Below are 19,532 nucleotides of genomic sequence, written 5' to 3' on the forward strand. Positions count from 1 at the left end.
ACCTTCTATTGATACTTTAAAATTACTGATGATTTTTAGTCTATTCCATTGAGTTCTATGTCATTTCTCTTCTTTTTTTCAGAATATTCCCTGTCTATAGTCACATTTTTTTCTCTCAATTGATGCTTAAAATTATTTTGCAAGTTGGAAAAAATGCAGTTTTAATTTCATTTGCACCAAATTTAATAGATTAATTAGGAGAGAATAGATCTTTTTAAAATTGAGTCTTCCTCTCCAACTGCAAGGTATGTCTTTCTATTTTTAATCAACTTGTTATGTTGGGAAAATGCTAGATTATATTTTTTCATTCATTCCCAGTCATTTCATAGTTTTATTAATGTGATGGGGATTGTGAACCTACTTTATTTTCTTATTAATATAAAAGCCTTTTTTTTAATTTACTTTTCTAATGGTATTTAATTGAAATACCAAAATTCTGGTTTTCTTTCTTATTTCGTGGTTCTTAATAGAATATATGGAAGCAGAAAAGGGCCCTTGGTTACTTGATCATGAATACTAATCCTATTAGTTTAAGGTTTGTTTACTTAGGGGTCATTTTAGGAAACTTGCTTTCTTTTTTTTGAGCATTTTTCACAAAACTTGTTGACAGGTTTAATAAAATGTTTTGTTGTGTGTTATAGGTGATCATGCTTGCAATCATAATTCTTGATTAGGCTAAAAATTAAACTTTCTTGCATCTGCTCTCAATGAACTACATTTTATGTATGTATGTGCATGTATGTGTGTGTGTATATTCCATATATATTTTCCTATTATAATTGTTAAAATTTTATTTGCAGTTTCTGAAAATATAATCCTAAATATACAGCATATTTTGTCCTGTTTTCGTCAGGGGTCTGTATTTGGTTTATCTGCTCTACCAAAATGTTTGGAGTATTACTTGTATAGGCTGAAAACAAGAAGTATTAGTATTAATTATTTAGTTTTTATTTTGAAATAACTTTTGGCTTGCAAAATTGCTCTCTGTCCTCCTCTTACATTAATATATTTCATTTACATGATACAGTTATCTACAAAAGGAAATTGCTGCACTGCTCTTAAGTGATCTTTTTATAATCCATGATTGAAAATAGAATCCTACATTGCATGTAGTTGTTAAAGTCTCTTTAATGTCCTTCTGCTTGGGACAGTTGCCCAGTTTTCTTTGGTTTTCATAATTTTGATCCTTTTGAAGAGTTGACAAAATATCCAACTATTAATGTTAATCAGTATGGGCTTGTGTGATTTTCATCATTGGACTGGAGGTTATGCATGTTTGATGAGATTGCTATAGAAGTGGTACTCCCTTCTCAGTACATCACTAGGGATCACATACTATTGTATGTCTTGTGACTACTGCTATTACTTTTATTACATACTGTTACATAATTAGTATCAGTAGGAAAAGGTTCTGCAAATATTGTAACACTCTTATCTGCTAATTTTAGAACTTACTGATGTTTGTTGCCTGCAAAAATTAATACACTATGGCATTTGCCAAATTGATTCTTAAAAATTTTCTCAGTACTACATTTTATTAATTGGAATTTTGTACTATAAGAGTTATTCCTTCCCCATTTAATATTTAATTATTCATTTCAGTGTGGACTCGTGGTATTTTGTTTATTCCATGGATTAAATTCATTACTTTTCTTTAATCTCGTTGTCCATCTGGCCATTCAGGTCTCTTTTAAGGTGGCTTCTGTGTCTTTTTAACATGTCCATATTTCCTTTCCTGAGTACTTACTTACTTTCTGACCACCTAATAGTACCTGGGTTTATTTTGTTCTTATCTTGTGGAACCATCAGTTTCTCTAAGGATACTTGGTTCCTTATAGGGAATGGTACTTAGGAATTAAGCTATGTATCAGAACTTCATTTATTTTTACGGTTCAGTAATATTCCAAAGTGTGTATATGTAACATTTGTTTTTGAACACTTGGATGTTTCCACTTTTTGACTTTGAATAATAAGGTTTGTGACTTCCACATTGTCAATAATACTGCTATGAATATTGACATGAAAATGTCTTGAGTCCCTGTTTTCCTGTTCTTTGGGTATATATCTTGGAGTGAAATAGCTAGGAATCATATGGTATTTTCATGTTTAACTCTTTTAGGTATGGTCTGTTTTTATTATGAAAAGTTTCATATTCATAATGAAATCATAATGAGTTTTCACATGCTGAGCAACTAGAATAATTAAAAATATTTTGCCATATATTCAGAACTGCAAATCGTATATTTCAATCTTGAATTTTTTGTATGCATATACATCATAATTTTAAATAACCACAATATCATATCTATTATTAAGTAGAATCCCTTATTGCCTTTTAAAATAAATCTTCATGTAAACTTGTCATATTTTCCAAAGATCTAATAATTAGAAAAAGTCTGGATCCAAGCAGGCACCATGCATTTTTATCTAGGCCATTTGTATCTTATTTTTGGTTATTAGTATTTATTCTTAATACTAAATCTTTTAATCCCTTAATATAGGACATTTTCCCATGCTTTTTTGTTTCATATGTGTTAAATATTTTTTTAAAATATTTAATCTTTTGCAATTCATTTCATTTTGGAAGAACTTTATATTTTTCTGTTACATTCATAATGATTTTACCTACTATTTCTAGTGTATTACATGTATTTTGGTGAGCTAATGTGGTCCAGGTTATTTCTGCTTTGAGGTTTTCTTTGTGTCTGTCTCTTTCATACATTCTCTGTCACATACCTACCTATCTATAACTATCTAGAAACATTTATAGAATGTATAAATACCTTTATAAATTATGCATAAATACTTGTATATTTATGTAGACCATAACAAAAGTATAGCTCATATTTCTAAATGTATTAGAGGTGCTTGGAAAGAGGCATTGTCTCCAATGTACAGAGTACTATATAAGTGATTGTGAAAGGTTCACTGTTGTTACAGATCTGTAATTCTATCTCTTTTAGGAACCACTAAATGACTTGCTGTTGATGTCTTGATCTGTTTTCTTTTTTTGTTTCATTACATATTGAATATTTGACCATTCTATCAATTTTGCAAGAGTATTTCATACACTGTGTCCCAAATAGAATATGGATATGTACTTAACATGTCCCATCCTAGAAAAAAATAACTAAGGCCTAGTTTTCTTTTATAATTTATTCTCATGTATTTTGTTGAGTCTCAAGATTTGTGGACCCCATTACTTTTAAAAGATAATCATTATGCTACCTGCTAAAAAATGTAAAATGGAGGGGCGCCTGAGTGGCTCAATCTGTTGAGCATCTGACTTCAGCTCAGGTCATGATTTCTTGGTTCGTGAGTTAGAATCCCACATCAGGCTCTCTGCTGTTAGCCTGGAGCCTATTTTGGATCCTTTGTCTATTTCTGTCTCTCTGCACTTTCTCTGCTCACACTGTCTCTTCCAAAAATAAAAATTATATGTTTTTAAATATATGAAATGTAATAAATCCTTTTATGGTGTATCACAGCTGGATACCTAAAGTACTCTGAATTATTTATAGATTAAAAATCATTCAAACAGGTTTTGAAAATAGTTATTGTTCAAATCAGCACTTGAATAGTTATGCATTCCATTCCACTTGGTTTGTTAATCTGTAGTTCTCTTTGAATTTGCAATGACTCTTTTTTTTTATTTTAGATGTTTATTTTTGAGAGAGAGAGAGAGAGAGAGAGAGAATGAGAATGCACACGCACAGGAGCAGGAGAGGGATAGGGAGAGTGGCAGACACAGAATCCAAAGCAGCTCCAGGCTCTGAGCCCGAAGTGGGGTTCGAACACATGAATCATGAGATCTTGACCTGAGCTGAAGTCTGACGCTTAACTGACTGAGCCATGCAGGCACCCCACCTCTTTTTTTCTTTTTAAAGTTTATTTATGTATTTTCAGAGAGAGAGAGGGCACATGTGCATTTACCTGCATGAGTGGGAAAGGGGAAGAAGGGGAGGGGAGTGTGAGAATCCAAGCAGGCTCCACAGTCAGTGCAGAGCCCAGTGTGGGGCTTGAACTCATGAACTGTGAGATCATAAACTGACCTGAAACCAAGAGCCAGACACATCACTGACTGAGCCACCTAGGTGCCCCTCATCTCTGTGTCTCTTTTTTAACTTTCATAATTTCTATTTATGTTTGGAAGAAATCAGATTATTTGCCTTTTAAAATTATCACACTTCTAATTCTACAAGTAGTATATGGCATCCCTGTGGTAGGGTTTAATATTTTCCCCCAAATCCTGTTAGATTTAAATGTCATATCAGTTTGGTTTTATTAATTCTTTAGTCACTTATAGGAATCTTTTTGATTGTAATACAGTATTTAGTAATTCATTTTAAGAACACTATGAATTTTAAATATTTTAATTACATTATAGTTAACATAGATTGTTATATTAGTTTCAGGTGGACAGTATTGGGATTCAATAATTCCAAACATCAGAGTTTATCACAAGAAGTGCACTCAATTCCCATCATCCATTTCCTTTCTGATAACCATCAGTTCTCTACAGTTAAAAGAGTCTTGGGTTGTCCCTCTCACCTTTTCCCTTTGCTTGTTTGTTTCTTAAATTCCACTTATGAGTGAAAAGAATATGGTATTTGTCTTTCTCTGACTTCCTTTGCTTACCAAAGTACTCTATAGCTCAAACCACATTGTTGCAGATGGCAAGATTTCATTCTTTTTGATGGCTGAGTAATTCATTTTATATATATGTATATAGTATATATGTAAAGATGTGTGTATGCATATGTATATATACATAAATATACACGCATACATACATATGCATACACACCGCATCTTTATCCGTTCATCAGTAAAGATACCTGACCTGCTTCCATATGTTGCCCATTGTAAATAATAGTGAAAAAAACATAGGGGCGCATGTGTCTCTTTGATTTACTGTTTTTGTATTCTTTGGCTAAATACCAGTAATACGATTTTTAGATTGTAGGGTAGTTATTTTTATCTTTTTCATGAACCTCCATTGGGTGTACCAGTTTGCGTTCCAACCAACAGTGCAAGAGAGTCCCTTTTTCTCCACATTCTTCCAAATACTTGCTGTTTCTTATGTTGTTCGTTTTAGTCCGTCTGACAGGTGTGTGCTGATATTTCACTGTAGTTTTTTTTTTAATGTTTATCTTTGAGAGAGAGAATGTGTGAGTGGAGGAGGGAAAGAGAATCCCAAGAAGATTTCTCTGACAGCATCGAGCCCAAATCCGTGGGCTAGAGTCCATGAACTGGGAGATCATGACTGGAGCTGAAATCAAGAGCCAGATGCTTAACCAACTGAGCCATCCAGGTGCCCCTCTCATTGTAGTTTTGATTTACATTTTCCTGATGATGAGTGAAGAACATCTTTTCATGTGTCTGTTGGCCATCTGTGTGTCCTTTTTTTTTTTTTTTTAACGTTCATTTTAGAGAGCAGAAGCAAGCGGGAAAAGGACAGGGTGAGAAGGACAGAGGATCTTAGGCAGGCTCTTTGCTGACTGCAGAGAGCCTGATGCAGGGATTGAACTCAAGAACTGTAGGATCTTGACCAGAGCTGAAGTTGGACACTTAACCAACTGAGGTACCTGGGTGCCTCACTGTGTGTCTCTTTTGGGGAAATGTATGTTCATGAATTCTGTAATTATTTAATTGGATTATTTTTGTGTGTGTCTGTATGTGAAGTTGTATAACTTCTTTATACTTTGGATACTAACCCTTTATCGGGTGTGTCATTTGCAGATACCTTCTCCCATTCAGTAAGTTGTCTTTTAGTTTAATTGATGGTTTCCTTCACTATGCAGAAGGTTTAAAATATATCCCAATAGTTTATTTTTGCTTTTGTTTCCCTTGCCTCAGGAGACTTGTCTAGAAAAAAAAGTTGTTTCGGCCAATGCCCAAGAAGTGACTGCCTGTGTTCTCTTCTAGGATTTTTATGGTTTGAGGTTTCACATGTAGGTATTTAATTCATTTTTTGTTTATTTTTTGTGTGTGTAGTGTAAGAAAGTGGTTCATTGTTTTGCATGTTGCTGTGCAACACCATTTGAGAAACTTGTCTTTTTCTATTGGATACTCTTTCCTGCTTTGTTGATTAACTGACCATATAGTTGTGGGTTTGTTTTCTATTCTGTTCTACTTTTCTGTGTGTCTGATTTTGTGCTAGTAGCATACTGTTTTGATTACTACAGATTTTTAATACACCTTGAAGGCCAGAATTGTGATGACTCCAGGTTTGCTTTTCTTTTTCAGAATTGCTTTGGTTTATTCTGGGTCTTTGTATTTTCATAAAAATTTTAGGATTATTTGTTCTAGTTTGGTGAAAAATGTTAATGGTATTTTGATAGGGATTGCATTAAATGTGCATATTGCTTTGGGTAGTATACACATTTTATCAATATTCATTCTTCCAATCCATGACCATGGAATGTTTTTTCCATTTCTTTATATGTCATCTTCAGTTTCTTCCATCAGCATTTTACACTTTTCACAGAATAGGTGTTTTACCTCTTTGGTTAAGTTTGTTCCTAGGTATCTTATTGTTTTTGGTAAAATTGTAAATGGGATTGATTCCTTAATTTCTCTTTGTTGTTTCATTATTGACATACAGAAAGACAACAGATTTCCATACAAAGCTTTCATATCCTGCAGCTTGACTGAATTCATTTATCAGTTCTAGCAGTATTTTGGTGGAGCCTTTTGGGTCTTCTGTATAGAGTATCATGTCATTTGCAAATAGTAAAAGGTTTACTTCTTCCTTGCTAATTTGGGTTTTGGGTTCCTTTATTTTTGTTGTCTGATTGTTGAGGATAGAACCTCCCTTATGTTAAGTAACAGTGGTGAGAGTGAGCATCCTGTCTTGTTCCTTACTGTAAACTATCGGTGTTTTCATAGATGGTCTTTATTACGTTGAGGTATGTTCCTTCCATGCCTACTTTGTTGAGGTTTTTTTTTTTTTTTTTTTTTTTAACATGAATGGATGTGTTGTACTTTGTCAAATAATTTTTCTGTATCTATTGAAATGATGATGTGGTTCTCATCCTTTCTTTTATTAATGTGGTGCATCACGTTGATTGATTTGTGAATGTCGAGCCACCTTGCAACCCAGAAATTACTCTCACTTGATTGTGATGAAATGATTTTTTTCATGTATTGTCAGATTCATTTGCTAGTGTTTTACTGAGAATTTTTGCATCCATGTTAATCAGGGATATTGGCCCATAGTTCTCCTTTTTAGTGGAGTCTTGGTTTTGGTATCAGGGTAATGCTGGCCTCTTACAATGAATTTGGAAGTTTTCCTTTCTTTTCTGTTTTATAATACACTGAGAATAATAGGTTAATACTTTGGTTTAAAGTCCATTTTGTCCACTATAGTGAGTACTGCTACTCTTTCTTTTGATATCCACTTACATACATTTTCTCCATCCCCTCACTTTAATTTGCGGGTGACTTTCTGAAATGTGTCACTTGATGGCATATAGATGGGTCTTATTTTTTTAATTTTTAATTTTTATTTACTTAATTTTTAGTTTTTTAGAATTTTTATTTTTATTTTATTTTTAATTAATTACTTAATTTGTATCCAAGTTAGTTAGCATATAGTGCAACAATGATTTCAGGAGTAGATTCCTTAATGCTCCTTACCCATTTAACCTATTCCCCTCCCACAATCCCTCCAACAACCCTGTTTGTTCTCTATATTTAAGAGTCTTTTATGTTTTGTCCTCTTCCCTGATTTTATATTATTTTTGCTTCCCTTCCCTTATGTTCATCTGTTTTATATCTTAAAATCATCATATGAATGAAGTCATATGATATTTGTCTTTCTCTGACTAATTCCGCTTAGCGTAATACCCTCCAGTTCTACCCACATAGTTGCAAATGGCAAGATTTCATTCATTTTGGTTGTCCAGTAGTACTTACTTGTGTGTGTGTGTGTGTGTGTGTGTGTGTGTGTGTGTGTGTGTGTATGGAAAACATATGTATATATATATACACACACACACATCACACACACACTCACACACCACATCTTCTTTATCCGTTCATCCATTGATGGACATTTGGGCTCTCTTCCCATACTTTTGCTATTGTCGATAGTGCTGCTATAAACATTGGAGTGAATGTGCCCCTTTGAAACAGTATACCTGTATCCCTTGGATAAATACCTAGCAGTGCAATTACTGCGTCATAGGGTAGCTCTGTTTTTAGTTTTTTGAGAAACCACCATACTGTTTTCCATAGTGGCTGCACCAGCTTGCATTGCCACCAACAATGCAAAAGAGATCCTCTTTCTCGGCATCCTCGCCAACATCTGTTGTTAATGGTAAGCCATTCTGACAGGTGTGAGGTGGTATCTCACTGTGGTTTTGATTTGTATTTCCTTGATGATGAGCGATGTTGAGCATTTTTTCATGTGTCTGTTGGCCATCTGGATGTCTTCCTTGGAGAAGTGTATTCCTGTCTTTTGCCCATTTCTTCACTGGATTATTTGTTTTTTGGGTGTGGAGTTTGATAAGTTCTTTATACAGTGTGAACACTAACCCTTTATCTGATAGGTCATTTGCAAATATCTTCTCCCATTCTGTCAGTTGCCTTTTAGTTTTGCTAATTGTTTCCTTTGCTGTGCAGAAGCTTTTTATTTTGATGAGGTTCCAATAGTTCATTTTTGTTTGTTTCCCTTGCCTCTGTAGATGTATTGAGTAAGAAGTTGCTGTGACCGAGGTTGAAGAGGTTTTGGCTTGCTTTCTCCTCTAGGGGAGGAGGCTTTGATGGCTTCCTGTTTTACGTTTAGGTCTTTCATCCATTTTGAGTTTATTTTTGTGTAAGGTGTAAGAGAGTGGTCCAGGTTCATTTTTCTGCATGTTGCTGTCCAGTTTTCCCAGAAACATTTTCTCCATATTTTTACCTGCTTTGTCAAAGTTCAGTTGGCCATACGTTTGTGGGTCCATTTCTGGGTTCTCTATTCTGTTCCATTGATCTGAGTGTCTGTTTTTATGCCAGTACCATACTGTCTTGAGGATAAGAGCTTTGGAATACAACTTGAAGTCTGGGATTGTGATGCCTCCAGCTTTGGTTTTCTTTTTCAAGATTGCTTTGGCTATTTGGGGTCTTTTCTGGTTCCATACAAATTTTAGGATTATTTTTTCTAGCTCTGTGAGGAATGCTGGTCATATTTCGATAGGGATTGCTGATGTTTTATTTTTTAAAGTAATTTCTATGCCCATGGGTCTAAAACTCAACTATCAAGAGTCACATGCTCTGCCAACTTAGCCAGCGGCCCCTGGGTCTTATTTTTACATCTACTGTGATACCCTTTGTCTCTTGATTGGAGCTTTTAGTCCATTTACGTTTAAAGTAAATAGTGATACATAGAACTAACTTCTTTGTCATTTTATTGTTTTGTGGGTTTAGGTTTTTATTTAAATCCCAGTTAATGTACAATCTAATATGAGATTCAGGTGTGCAGTTTAGTGATTGTGCATCTCCGTGCAATACCTGGTGCTCATCACAAGTGCCCTCCTTAATTCCTATCACCCATTGAACCCAACCCTCCATCCACCTCCCATCTTATAACCATCAGTTTTTGTCTATACTTAAGAGTCTGTTTGTTTGACTCTCTCTCTCTCTCTCTTTTCCGTATGCTTATTTGTTTTATTTTTTATATTCCACACATGAGTGAAATCATATAGTATTTGTCTTTTACTTATTTTGCTTAGCATAATACATTCTAGCCCTATCCATGTGGTTGCAAATGCAAGATTTCATTCTTTTTTGTGGCTAATATTCCATTGTGTATACACACCACATGTCTTTTATCCATTTATTATTTGATGGACACTTGGGCTTTTTCCATAGTTTAGCTATTGTTCATAATGCTGCTATAAACATTGTGGCATATGTATCCCTTCAATTGTATTTTTGTATTCTTGGGAAAATACCCAGTAGTGCAATTGCTGAATTGTAGCAAAGTTCTATTTTTAATTTTTTGAGGACGTCTATTCATATCTTCTGTCCATTTTTTAATTGGACTTTTCATTTTTTGGGTGTTGAGTTTCATGAGTTCTGTATAGATTTTGGATATTAACCATTTTGTCAGATATGTTATTTGCAAATATCTTCTCCCATTCTGTAGGATGCCTTTTAGTTTTGCTGTTTCCTTCACTGTGCAGAAGCTTTTTGTTTTGGTTTAGTCTCAGTAATTTATTTTTGCATTTGTTTCCTTTTCCTCAGGAGACATATCTAATAAGAAGTTACTATGACTTATGTCAAAGAGGTTACTGCTTGTTCTCAAGATTTTAATAGTTTCTGTAGGTTTATTCTCATCTTTTTCTTTGATTTTTTGGTTTTAAGATGTTCCTGGGTTTGTTACATTTATGTTTTTCATATCTATTACTTTTATGTTTTAATGTGTGGTTACCGTTGGTTTATATATGCCATCTTCTGCCTATAGCAGTCTACATTAAGCCTCATGGTCGCTTAATGTTAAACTCATTATTTACTCCTCTCCCCTCCAGGTTTCATATATTTGATATCCTATTTTACATCCTTTTGTTTTATGAATCCCTTGACTAATTTTTACAGAAATAATTATTTTTACTGCTTTCTGTATGCTCACATGTGGTCTTTCGTCTTCATTCAATGTAAGATCTTATTTTGTTATTTTCTATTTTTCTATGGTCTGTTGGGAAGACAATAAGCTTTATCAAGAGACACCCAGAAAGGAGTGTTTAATTTCTTTCATTTAGTTATGAATGATAGCACTTTTTTATGTTTGTTTCAGAGTAGAAGTCACAGAATATTCTACATTGAATGTTTAGTGCTATCCCCTGCCATCTTTAAGTCTGTTTACATTTTGTCTTACATGTTCAACCCCACTTCTTTGCCTTCATGAGTAGAAAATAGAGGAAAGATTTCTGATTAGGGAAAAGTACAGGAGCACTTTGTTTCTCTATCATTTTCCATGAAGAAATGACTGTTTCTAATGTGGATAAGTTAGAAACAGGAACAGTGGACAGAAAAGAATCTGGAGGTATATTTATACTCTCAATTTGCTTCCTTTTAAATATGATTTTTTATTCTAGTTAACGTACAGTGTTATGTTAATTTAAGATGTACAATATAATGATTGCAGAATTCTATACATTACTTACTGCTCATTACACTGAGTGTATTCTTAGTCACCTTCATTTATTTCACCAATCCCCCTACCCACCTCCCCTCTGTTAACCATCTGTTCTCTATATTTAAGGGTCCATTTTGTTTTCCTGTTTGTCTCTTCCTTTGTTTTGTTTCTTAAATTACACATATGAATGAAATAATAATGGCATTTGGTTAGCTTTTTAAAGTACCAATACCATTTCTTTGCTTATTGTTTCCTTCTCTCTTATCCACCTTCTTGCTCCAGTTATATCACTTTTTTTGTAAACATTAAAGGCATATTTTTTAATACTAAGGTGATAAGCCAGAAGTATTATTAATTAAATTCACTATGGTCCAGTACATCAAATAAAAGGCTCTTTTCCAGGCTAAGAATGGCATTATATTTATGAGAGTGTGTATAAAGACAGGCTATCTGGTTCCTCTAAGGTGATTCAGATATTTTTATATGCAGTAAATATGTCAAAGAAGAATCTTGCTCTCAATACATCTGTTCCTCATATCTATCACTGCAAAAGGCAGGATGTACCTAATATTTTTCAGAGTTGAATTTTTAAAATTGGCAATGATAATTGAGTTTATCTTAAGTTTTAGCATCATAAATTAAGAAGTAACTTATGAGGGAATTTAAAATACAATTTTGATTTTTTAAAAATTCATTTTTTGAGTTAGACATTTTGGTTATAAATTTGAGCGATAAATATGAGGAAAACTATATAGAATAGGAATGAAAGATGAAATGGCTAGCAATGCAATTAGAAAACTGTTATTGGCAGGTACTTGAATGCACAGTAATACAAAAGTATAGAAAATCCAGATGTTGACAGTAGCATTAGAAGATATTGCAGTGGGGTTACCTGAAATCATTGGAGGAAATTGTTAGTCAAATGCAGAAACATAAAATGTGTCCTATTTCTGCTGATATAGAACAGGAGGAACTTTAAGTGATTCAGGGGTTTTAATTAAAACTAAAGAAATATCAGAATTACAGAACATGGTAAACTTAATTTCTCTTTATCCTAGGAGGGAGGAAAATTTTATTTCAGGTTATTCAAATTCTGGAATTGTTCAGAAAGAAAGTGATAAATTTGATGTTAAATAGCAATGGGCAAAGTAAATGCCAATTGATAATTAAAGAGATATATGTAATAAGAATGCTGAAATCCCTAATTAATATAAGAGATTCTAATAGAGGGAAGAAAACTACCAATAAAATATAAGTAAGTTATTTTAACAGTTTATAGAAGAAATGTAAATTGTTATTAATCATGAAGAAGTACTCTTGGATATTCTTATAATTACAATGGAAAATACAACCAGGATATAATGATCTTCTCAACTGTCAGATTTATAGTAAGTCAATACGTTTGACAGCAGTCTCTTTCAGCAATCTGAAAGAAGGGGAATCTGGCAAAATCATATGATGTTGGGATTATAAAATGTAAAACTTTTATGGATAGGAATTAAGTAGTCATCTTATAGTTACATACAACCTTATAATGGATTGATGAATATATGTAAGTTACTATATAATAATTTTGGGGATATAAGTATAAAATAGTATTGGGCTATAGGAAGTGATGAGAGCAAAATGGTATTTCTGGTGATTTTATCACAACTGTTAATGGTCTTTGTTTCTGGTACATAGGTGCTATCTGAAAATAGTACAGGGCTTTCAAAATAATTCTGATAAATAGGACATTGGATGTGAGAATTAGTTATGTAATGGTGTTTTATGGAATAGAGTTAGAAATAAAAGTATTGGTTAAATTTCAATTTAGGTAGGAATTCAAGGTTTTGGTGATTTTGTCAGTATCCTGAGAAAATAATAGGTATTCCTTTAAAAGTCGTATAAGGGTAAAGGTGGTATTTTTGTGTGTGTGTGTGTGTGTGTGTGTGTAATGAACATTTCCCAAATCCTGAGCTTTCTCCTTTCATTATCTTTCAGAATGATTTGAGGTAGCTCTTAAAGGATTTGGTCAATATTGCAAAGTCCTAATAGAGATACCTGAGATTCTATGTGAAAATTTTATTAATTGATTAATTTAGTTTTTAATTTAAATTCCAGTTAACATACAATCAGTATTAGTTTCAGGTGTACAAGTTAGTGATTGGACACATATAACATCTGGTGCTCATCACAACTATGCAAAGGCTTTAAAATAGGTCATTTGAGGTTAATCCTGTGGTGAGGCTATTTTGATGTCCATTAGTGAAAAAGAAGTTGATTTAATCAAATACTTGAGGGCCTATTTAGTACTCTCCACTGTAGTGAGTTATGCCTACCTAGCTGGTTGATCACTGAGTGGAATTGGCAAAACTAAGATTACTTCATGGGACGATTGCATAAATGTGAGAACTGGTTAATCAAGTAATGGATGCATGAAGGATATACTGATGTCATTAGGTCAGGAAGATGGATGGAATAAAGAATAGATGATACTGGGGCAGCTGGGTGGCTCAGTTGGTTAAGCATCCGACTCTTGATTTTTGTCTCAGGTCTTGATCTCATGAACTCTGAGATCGAGCCCTGTGTCAGGCTACATTCTGAGCATACAGGTTACTTGGGATTCTCTCACTCCCTTTCTCTCTCTCTCCACCCCTGCTTGGTGCTTGCTCTCTCTCTCTCTCTCTCTCTCTCTATTTAAATGGACAACTTCATGCATGTTTTGATGGATGAATTCAGAAATGCCTTCTGGATACAATTAAGAAACAAGGATATAGGGGCACCTGGGTGGCTCAGTCAATTAAGCGACCGACTCTTGGTTCCTGCTCAGCTCATGATCTCATGGTGCATGAGTTTGAGCCCCTCATCAATCTGTTTCCCTTTCTCTGCCACCCCCATCAAAGTAAATAAGCTTAAAAAATTAAAAAGAAACAAGGATATATATAATTTAATATTCAGGGATGGAATACATGTATAAATGTGTTAGTGTATATGTAGGATTATTTTTGGGCTTCAAGTTTTTATTAAAATTCTAGTTAATATATAGGGTAACATTGGTCTCAGGAATAGAATTTAGTGATTCATCACTTAAATATTTAAATATAACGTCCAGTGTTTATCACCCATTTAGCCTGTCCCCGCCCACCTCCCTCCATAAACCCTCCGTTTGTTCTCATGAGTTAAGAGTCTTATGGTTTGCTTCCCTATCTTTTATTTTTCCCTTCCAATATGTTAATCTGTTTTGCTTCTTAAATTACACGAGTGAAATCATATGGTATTTTTCTCTGACTTTTATACACACTGGCTCCATCCATATCATTGTAAATAGCAAGATTTAATTCTTTTTGATGGCTGAGTAATTATATATATTACATCTTCTTTATCGTGTATATATAGGTTAATGCAAGAGTGGAAGGGAGTGTGGATAAGATACTGTGGATATAAAGTGATAATGCAAAATGAACTGATTAATAGATGGACACAAGAATGAATGATTTGATGGATATGGGCCTAAAAGAATATATAGGTAGGTGGATTCAGGGAAGGTTAATTGCTAAATCTGAGTTACTTTAAATCGCAAAGATAAATATCTCACAGTGACAAGAATTTGTTAGGGGTCATAGGTTCATGGCAATTATTGGTAGGCCAAATGTCACAAACAGTGATAATCTCCTGTCGCTTCCATCACAGCATAAAATTTTATGTTTTTTTGTCACTTGGAGAGATAACATGGAAAATTGCAAGTAACTCATGAAATAATTTCTTTACAAGTGTTTTCTTAGATAAAAGAAATCAATCATACACGTTTTAGAAGGTAAACTTAGAAGGTTTACAAACTGTATTTCCTCCATGTTTTCAAAGAGAGTAGAAAGAACTTATTAAACAATAGTAACATCTACCAAATGACACCTCTCTGGCTTCACATATTGGTTTTACTTTCAACATGCACATTAAACTTTACACCCTTCTCAGTGGGAACAAAAATAAGGAATCACCTGGCTAACAGTCCCAATATCTCTCAGTTGTGCACTGGAATCAGGTTATTTGCACTGATCTGTGTGTCAGTTTGCCTATTCTTGGTCCAGAGATATAGGAACTTTAAAAAAAGAAGTTATTTGTACCTAACTTCCCAGTGTTCAAGTATGGAGCAAGGATAAGGCAACCATAATAAAAGCTGCAAAATATAAAGGATAGAATGCAAGATACATATTCATTGGAAGATACTATCTATTATGATATTGTGAGGAGGGAGAACATTTTACTAGTACTTGGAAGATGCTCACTTGTCCTTTGTTCTTCCTGACACTGTATCAGCCTGTTGACATATTGTCCATACCTATTACCCTGCATAATTATTTTTAAGATAGGTGGTGTGAGATACATTCTCTAAGGGAGGTGCAGAGCTTTTCTATTCAGAGAGAGTTGGGGCCTAAAGGTCATTTTAAGTTGTAAACAATCAGATTTTTTAGTTCCTTAGGTACTAAAACTCAGTCAAATTAAGTCTTGGGGGAAGACTTGAGTAGCTTTTATGAGATTCTCCTTAATCTCCTACTTGTGATGATCATAGAATAATGTTTTGAATTAGAGATGCCACAAGGGAGAATGACCTGTAACAATGAGGTGTCATATGGGGCAAAGCTACTTTTATGGATCAGACCCACAAAGGTCTTTTCATGAGTAAGAAGTTAATGTTTGTTTTGTTAAGCCAGTAAGATTTTGAAGTTGCTGTAACTTGAAAGTGACTAATATAAATGGATAAGTTACGTGCAAGAATTCAAGGATTGGTGAATGAATACATAGAATGGAGGGATGGATTGACGGTTTAAAACTTGTTTATAGGGGTGGATAGATAGAATGAAGAATGTGAGAATGAGGAATGAAATTTTTGCATAGTGTCCACTTAGGTGGATTTAAAAATTAGTGGATGCAAGATGGCATATTTTTGTTTGTTTGTTTTAGAAATAGAGCATGTGTGGGGGAGAAGGGCAGAGAGAGAGAGAGAGAGAGAGAGAGAGAGAGAGAGAGAGAGAGAATGTTATGCAGGCTCCACACTCTGCACTGAGCCTTAATGCAGAGCTCCATCCTACCACCCTGGAGTCATGGCCTAAACCAAAATCTAGAGACTGAGCCACGCAGGTGCTCCAAGAAGGGTATTTTAATAGAAGGCTGGAAAAGTGTGTGTAAGGAACTATTTCTTTTTTTTTTTAATTTTTTTTAACGTTTATTTATTTTTGAGACAGAGAGAGACAGAGCATGAACGGGGGAGGGTCAGAGAGAGGGAGACACAGAATCTGAAACAGGCTCCAGGCTCTGAGCTGTCAGCAGAGAGCCTGACGCGGGGCTCGAACTCACGGACCGCGAGATCATGACCTGAGCCGAAGTCGGCCGCTCAACCAACTGAGCCACCCAGGCACCCCAGGAACTATTTCTTTATGTAATTGAGGGCAGAGCAATATATGAATTAGTTCAACATTGGGCTGAAAGAATGGATGGAAACTAGAATATTAAGTGGATGGCTAGATGCAAGAATCAAGAATTAATGTTTTCAAAAAATTTTCAGAAAAATACTGGAGATATATATGGATTGGTGGACTTGATATTCAGTGAAGGTGTAGATAGTTAGATACTTAGAGGTTAGAATTTGGATTTCAGACTGGAATGTTGGGTGCATGCGTCGTGTACGGATATATGTTTAGATTAATAGGTATAGATATGGATGATTAGAGTAATGGATCAATATAGGAATCAATGCACAGATAAATGGATTGCATGAGTGTGCTAGCATTGTTGATGTTTTCAGAGTGACTTGATAGATGCATTGATGGATAGATGGTTTGATTCAAGAAGCGGTGGTACAGAAATTTTATCATTGGAAGAATAGACTAATATAATAAAATAACCATGTAAAGTTGAATGGAAAAAATGGAGGGACTATTGAGGGAATAGGCTAATTATTTAAAAATTAGAAAAAAAATTAGTGGTTGCTTTCTCATATTGTTGCAATAATAAATTTTTATTTATTTTTAATTTTTTTAATATTTATTTTTGAGAGAGAGAGACAGAGCACAAGCAGGGGAGGGGCAGAGAGAGAGGGAGACACAGAATCCAAAGCAGGTTCCAGGCTCCCAAGTGTCAGCACAAAGCCCGACACAGGGCTCAAACTCAGCAACTGTGAGATCATGACCTGAGCTGAAGTCAGAGTCTTAACCAACTGAGCCTCACAGGTATCCCTAAATTTTTAAAAAGAGCAAAACAAAAAGAAATGAAAGAACAATTGGAGTGAGTTTATGAGAGTAGTTTCTATTATACCGACTTTTGTATATTATTTAATAACTTGAGGTCTTTTGTGAGGTTGATCAAAGAGTCAGCTTTACCTTACGTATTTTATGGTGGTCATTGTATATATGACAATTTCCCCATATTTTCCACAGTTTTAACTGAGGTGTTACCAGCTTAAGAAGTGAGACATTTTAGATGCTTCACTACCTGACATTTCCATATCAATCCAAATTCTTATACTTGTTTATCATTTCTGTGGACTTCATTCTTCAACAGTGCTGGTAAGAATCAGTAACACTGGTATACTATTTGTTTATATTTGACCAGTTTGATGTGGAATCAGTTTTTCCTATTTTAAGATCCCAAACCATTTATGAATTCGATAAAGCATAGGATTGTCAAATTGTGGAATGATTGCCAATTAGATGGAATATAAGATATTTTTAAAAAGCTATTATATATTGAGACAATGTTGATATATAGATTATGTAGATTTTTACTTACTACTCTTACCTACTCTTGCCATAAAATGTAATGTTATCCAGAGACTATAATCTCTGTCAGTATACTCAGTAAATTTTAAATTCATTTAAATATTAAACGTTTTGAAATAAATACATTAGTAATGGATGGATAAAGGGAGTCAAGGAAGTCAGGCAGGTAGGGGTAAAAAGTAAAAGGATAGAAAGGCATCAGAAAGAAAATATATTTGGAAGTATAATTTGCTGCGAATAATATGGGTCTTAATGATAGCAGGAAGTTGACTTTTATTTCCAGATGCATGATTTAGGGTATTCCTAATATCAGATAAGATGGATAGACAAGAGTTGAGGAATATTCCACTATTACTCTAAAGAAGTACCTTCTTAACACCCTTTCATTTGATGAGTGAATGAAGATTTTTTTTTCAGATATTTTCAAGCATTTTTTTCTTTCTTTCACAAGCATGTTTCATAAGCAAGGACCAAAGAGACTTTGACCACAGGTAAGAGCATTAACACCAATACCCTGATTTTAACTGATCTTTTTGGGTGTATTGATGGAATACATTCTTATTTGAGTTATTGGACAGTACCTTTTTTTTTTCATCAAACTTTTTATGTTGGTATAACTGATTATTTTGATGTAATAGTTAAACCTAGGGTTTTGTCATTATATCTTGTTAGTAAGCAACACTTATTGAAACTGAAATAGAAGTGTTCTTCTGTTAGGGCCATCTTCTATTAGGATCATCAGACACTGCACAATAAGCTTTCGGGAAAGCAGGGATAATGTATATGTGGGTACTCTGATAATGGATTTTGTTTTTTGGAAAGGTTTCTATGAAACACTATGAAATTTACAGAGCACATTTGTAGTATTTCTTTGTACCTTTATCTTTTATTTTTTAACCCTGAATGGATAATATATATTAGCACTAAGTAGTTACACGAGAAATGTTCAAAGAATGAAATAAGGTTAAATGACATGAAAATAATTTGGAATATAAGATTGGTACTCAAAATCTAGTAGAATGATTGAAGAAGTAAAATTATAGTTTCATCATTTTCCTACAGTAAATATACCTGGTTTTTGTAGTTTGGAGATATTTAGCATTAGGATCATAGGAATTGTTTTTCATGAAATATCACTAAAATGCTAGAAGATGATATCCATTTGTCCTGATGAATGGCTTTGTGATAACCTGTTGTTTATTTTCATTTGCAATCTCTCCCTCTGTACTATCCTAGGTGGTGAACAAGTATACAAGAGGATCATAGATACCTTCCTGCAGTGGTTCCATCCACAGCATCGCCAAATTGATGTTGTTATTTCCCTCTTTTTGAATCTTATTGCATCATTGTATCTCAAAGGGCACAAGTTATAAATATAAATATAGATATAAATGTAAATATAGATATAGATATAAATATAAATATAAATATAAATATAAATATAAATATAAATATAAATATAAATATAAACCTCCCCAGGAATAGAAGTGGTCTGCTTTTTGGCAAGTAATGACCAAGAATGTTAAGTACTTCTTTGTTCTCTGACTATATCTTGAGCTTTTCTCTATTGTTATTTACTTCATTGATTTTTTTTTTCTCTGTTTTACTTTACAAGTGGGAATGAGATTTGCATGTGGTAAATGTAATTAATGCAA

General features: G+C 33.8%; 1 long non-coding RNA gene across 1 annotated transcript; it reads left to right on the plus strand.

The window, feature by feature from the left end:
- Window positions 1-98: 98 nt before the first annotated feature.
- On the plus strand, window positions 99-19,236 carry LOC122221723. The gene is made up of 5 exons (XR_006203412.1): window positions 99-245; window positions 14,501-14,630; window positions 17,536-17,664; window positions 18,329-18,368; window positions 19,114-19,236. It is a non-coding gene; the product is annotated as an uncharacterized LOC122221723 (long non-coding RNA).
- The last annotated feature ends 296 nt before the right edge of the window (window positions 19,237-19,532 follow it).

This window comes from Panthera leo, chromosome B3, assembly GCF_018350215.1.
Source record: "Panthera leo isolate Ple1 chromosome B3, P.leo_Ple1_pat1.1, whole genome shotgun sequence".
Lineage (NCBI taxonomy): Eukaryota > Metazoa > Chordata > Mammalia > Carnivora > Felidae > Panthera > Panthera leo.